Below are 5,595 nucleotides of genomic sequence, written 5' to 3' on the forward strand. Positions count from 1 at the left end.
GTCAAGTAATGTTACGTTTCATACATTACAAATGGAGCGAAATGTCAGTCCCTAAATAATTATTAAAAATTATTTGAAGTTACCAATAAACAACTTAATTCCAAAATCTAAATAGCACCCAGGAAACACAGCTATATATCAGTCAGGTCTCTACAATTTATAACATTAGTTGATATAACTACAGTTCAAACTTCTGTTTGCCAATTATTAATAACTAGACTGTGGCCCGATTCTAATGCATCGGGTATTCTAGAATATGCATGTCCCCGTAGTATGTGATTCGCGGCAGACTGTGCCCGTCGCTGATTGGTCGAGGCAACCTTTATGACATCATCGTCGCCATGGCAACCATTATGACATCATCGTCGCCATGCTGTGCCCATCTCTGATTGGTCGAGGCCGCCCGACAAACCGTCGACCACTCCATATAAGGTATGGTCTACAAACCGCCAACCACTCCATATAAGGTATGGTCTACAAACCGCCGACCACTCCATATAAGGTATGGTCTACAAACCGCCGACCACTCCATATAAGGTATGGTCTACAAACCGCCGACCACTCCATATAAGGTATCCTGTTTGTAGACCATACCTTATATGGAGTGATTTCCAAGACAGACAGAAAGACAGACAGACGGAAAAACCCTTAGACAATTATATATATAGATTGTTTGTTAGAAAAATGTTGAGCTATCTTTTTTTTTTTATAATTTACATGCATACCTCAGAGTCTGGAAATCAAATCACCTTAGAAAGAATATCTGTTATTACAGTCCAATAAGTGTGACTACAAGAACAGTACCATACTTGACTCCATGAACTTTGTGTGCACCTGCAGTAGCATACATGACATTTTAATGCCCAAACTCTAACCACTTTGAAAGGCCCCATTCAAATGTCTGTGGGGGGGGGGGGTTGTCCCCTTTTAACCCCTTAATGACCGCCAATACGTCTTTTTACTGACCTGAGATATAAGAAAATATGGGATTTGGATGTTTCACACTCAGCAGTTCGCCCCCGGGTACATTTACTTCACCTGTGGGACGTTCTACCATCCAGCTGCCATACAATCACCCCAGAGGACCCTTTTAAGCAGCATCGGTCCCTACTGACCGAATACCACAGGTTGCGTCACGAACAAACTTAATTCTTAAACTCCCTTTAAAGACCTTTACTTGGGCGCCCAGGGACTCGGACCGGGTCACAGCCACCGTGACATCCCCTTCAAGTACCGGACCTGGTACCGAGTACCCCACTGCCCTGGCGGGAGACTCAACTTGGCGTCACGAACAGGATGTACTGTGGGGGGGGGGGCAAACTGCTGGGGGTGAAACATTCTATAACCAGAGAATAGCATCCCCATACAGGTGACAATCCAGTAGCTGTCGGCAATACTGGCAACTTGCTGCATTAGTCATGATCAGTGTTGGCACCATTCATATCTGTTTAGCCTTATAGATGCTGCTGTCAGTAGTGACCTTATCTTATAAATGGTTAACAGAAGGTGGGGGCTTCCTCTTTATCTCCATTGGCGCTCTGAGATCCTGATTATGTGGTCCTGATGTTTGCCATGGCAATTCATGATCAAATAGTGGCCTTAGAGTCTGCCGGCTACAGAAGCTTGTTCAGAAGTTAGCAGTAGGGTTGAGCGACTTTTTGAAAAGTCGAGTCGGACGAAATCGGCCGATTACTGCGAAAAATCGAGGATCGGCCGGAACACGAAACCCTATCTCCTCCTCCTCCTCCCTTACAAAGGACCTATTGCCAATCAGGGGTTGCCATTTTTATTTAATAAAAGACTGGGTAGCCCCAGAATGGTGATTATATTGAATATAAATTAATGTAATAAGGGCTACTAATGTCCCCCAAAAGAACTCTGTTAAAAAAAAATAATAAAAAAATAAAGTCAGGCTCGAATTTCCAGGCTGTGGGATCCAGGCATGCAGTCCTCGATCCTACAGGCCATCTTGCAGGGAAAGAGTGATCTCTCGATCTTTCCACTAACTCAGTTCCGCATGTACTTTGATGTTTTAAATTTTCAAATATTCACATACTATGGGTAAGGACGAATATGACGATACTAAACTTATATTGTTGTTTGTTTTTTTTTAAACTGGTTTTTATTTTAACATCAATGAACATACAGGGGGAGCGTGGCCTGGCAATGGACTAGTGAAGCCACACAACCTTCTTGCTCCCGGGCCTGGATCGCTTATCAAGCATGATCACAAGCGTTGAGACCGACATACACCGGAGTATGAGCAGCAAGAGACCAGGGAAACTACAGAGGCCCTCTTTACAGGTCCCCAGGGGCCCTAAAACCTCTATTCGACAGTTCTTTTCTGAGCAGAAGCAGGAGCCTTCTAGCACAGGGAGATCAAGGATGGCCACGGTGTCCATGAGAGGAGTCGGGAAAGAGCCCTCCACAGCAGCTGCGGAGTCATCACCTCTGAAAGAGAGCGGAGTAAGCACACACAGTAAAGCTTAACCCATTCCAGACATTCCGGAGTCTCAACCAAGGGCTCCAGAAGTCATCCAGCAGATCAGGAGGAAGCCGGTCATAACAGGTACCTGGAAGCTGCAGACAGCCCTCCCATGTTGCTCCCTCAGAGGGCAGCTGCTGGAGCAGGGGGGGAGGAGTGGTATACCCCTGACCACACCACAGTAGATTGCCATGGGGGGTCCTGCAGGGATCATGAGCGTAGCAGGGGCTGGAGAGGTGGTGGGAGAGCCCCTTACTGACTTTGCTTCATGAGGAATTATAATGACACCTGTGCGGGCACAACCAGCAGGCCCCCTCATGAGCTCCCAGTCTGCTCTCCATGACCATTTAACACCCTCTTGGGCAGCCTGCAGCCTTCTGGGGTCATCCCAGCAAGGACAAGGAGTTTTGGCTGAACTTGCTGACCTGCGGGCACGCATGGCCTCTATCCCTACGAGGGAGGATATGGAGTCTTATATTAAAGGACTAGAGCTCGCCTACCGCAGTGAACTATCCAGCCTAAGAGGTGAAGTAGAGAGAGTAGATACTCAGGGTCAGGACCACTCCAGCAGAATCCTAGCCCTGGAGGAGGCAAGCAGGTCTCAAAAACAACAAATAGACGACAATCATGTCAATTCCAATATCCCGTAGACACCAGGGATGATGGCGAAATTAGAGGCGGCTGGAACAACATCAGGGTGAGAGGCGTGCCAGAGTCCTTTGAGTCAAGGGACCTCCCCCGGGTGCTGCAGACTTTATTCAACTAGATCCTGGGTGACCACCCTAGAAACACAATTGAGATGGACAGAGCACATAGGGCTTTGGGCTCTAAACCCAGAGACCCCGAGAGGCCAAGGGATGTAATTTGCAGAGTCCACCGTTATGTCCTGAAGAATGCCATTATGAACAAGATCCGTAATGGGGTGACCAGTAAATTTCATGATAAGATCATCAATACTTCCGGACTGACTCTGCAAAGAAGAAGAGCCCTGCGCCCATTGCTGGATATGCTACGTGAAGACCAACCAAAATAATGACTAAGGTCTAATATTTCACAAAAAAACAAAAAAGACTAACAAAGACCTAAAAAGATAATTTTAATGTAGTAATTAAAACAAGGAGTAGACCAAATAATATATATAAATACCAAAAGTAGAGAGCCTGTAGGGTCTCTGGTACCTAATATGAAATACCAATATATATATATATGAGGAATAACTAGGGAGGATAGGAGTGCCTTATCCCTACATAAATTCCCTACCTTGCAGCGGAGGTTGGCACCCTGGGATACGATATGGCGCCCCCGCTCAACGTAGACTGACCCTGAAGACCCTAGCAGGTTTCCCTACCAAAAGCCACCACCAAAAACACCAAAAGAAAACACAAAGAAAACTAAGTGATGATATACACTAAAACAGTGCTACTAATGCTGTCTGTTGGTGCAAGACAATAGCATAAGCAAGCTTGTATTCACTAGACTCTGGCTTAAAGTGTAAGCTAAAGATAATAATTAATAAAAAGATAGGAAACAATAATATATTCAAATCTAGTATTTGGTAGAAAAACTAGAGCCAGTATTTTGGTTATAGTATATAGTGTGAACTAAAAAAGGTTTGAGAGAGATTGAATGAATAGATATGTCCAAATGTTACACTTAAATTCAGATGTTGCACAAAACTAGTCTCTTATATCTGGTATGTTGCACAAAACCGATCTCTTATCTGGTATCAGTAATGAAAGAAGCAAATGATATCCCAGATGTATTAACCTAAATAGTCAAGGACACAGATATCTCTACAAAAAACTTAGTTAGACACCATGGTGTCCTCTATAGAGAGGCACCCTTGCCAGAGAATAGATGAAAAGAGATGCTCAATAGCATCAACGCCAAAAACAAAAAGAGCCCTACTGGTAACATATTTGTCAGGCAGAATGATTCCAGCACCTAAGGACAAAGTCACCTCAAGTCTCGTTACTCAATACCAGTAGGATCTCTGCTGGAACGAAAATGCGCTCCATATACCAATGTACATATGGTTAAGCAACATTTGCATTAAACTTAATGATCAACATAATGTCAAAAAATGGCGTAATCACAAGCCACCAGCATAGCAGCACGTGTATATGATAAAAATACACTTATCTCAGAGAGACAAATGTCTCATCCCGACGCGTTTCGCCCCATAAGGAGGTCCAGAGGGGCTCATCAGGGGATGCCGGAGATAGGCAGGGGCAGCGAATAATGTGAACGCTGCACGTGGTCCAAAAGCGGTGATCATGAGAGCGATCTCACCGTATAAGTGTGTTCAACCCGGAAGTGACTAAAACTCTTCCGGTATACGATCAAGGTAGTGAGTGCGCATGCCCCAGCTACTGAATGCGCAGTGCCGCACTGCGCAGCTAATAGCAACGGTAACTATAATCAACATCTATCTGAAGCGCTGTTATTGTGTCCGATACTTATTGCACGATAACAGTCCTACGGTGGCTGTCATATATAGCGCTTCATACATTATTATACTTGGGGCAATAGATGCGTATACCCCCGAAAGTTCCTGCGCAGAATCATATTGCGCTAATGGTAGCAACAGTAACTGCCGGAAATGCCTAGAACACTATTACCATAAATGCTCAAGATCATAATGTCACAAAATCATTCCTCAAGGTGGCAATATTATCTGCCACTATACATATCCATACTCCTTAATGCACTATAGAACAGTAAAGGTGAACGTTTTTTATGCGTCCAACCATATAGACAATAACCTATTGGGCCCAATAGTAAAGAACAATAAATACATAAATAATGAAGAATGATGACCTATTGTGCCCAATAGTAAAGAACAATACAATGTGGTGTATAGGGTAATACAGAAGCACCCAGATAAATAATAGTCTATTGGCAGCTCTATATGCCATTTAGAGGTACATATGATAGGAGATCCAAAATCATACATCAATACTTGTGGTAAAATCAGGATATAACGTTAGGATATAGCTATATAAGGGAACCCCCTTTTTTTGAGGCCCCCATAATATATCCAAGTCCGGCATGTCCAAAAAGCAGCAAAAGATGTAAACACACTCAAACACTATATCTTAATGTGGTGT

This window comes from Ranitomeya variabilis, chromosome 4 (genome assembly GCF_051348905.1).
Source record: "Ranitomeya variabilis isolate aRanVar5 chromosome 4, aRanVar5.hap1, whole genome shotgun sequence".
In the NCBI taxonomy this organism is placed as follows: domain Eukaryota; kingdom Metazoa; phylum Chordata; class Amphibia; order Anura; family Dendrobatidae; genus Ranitomeya; species Ranitomeya variabilis.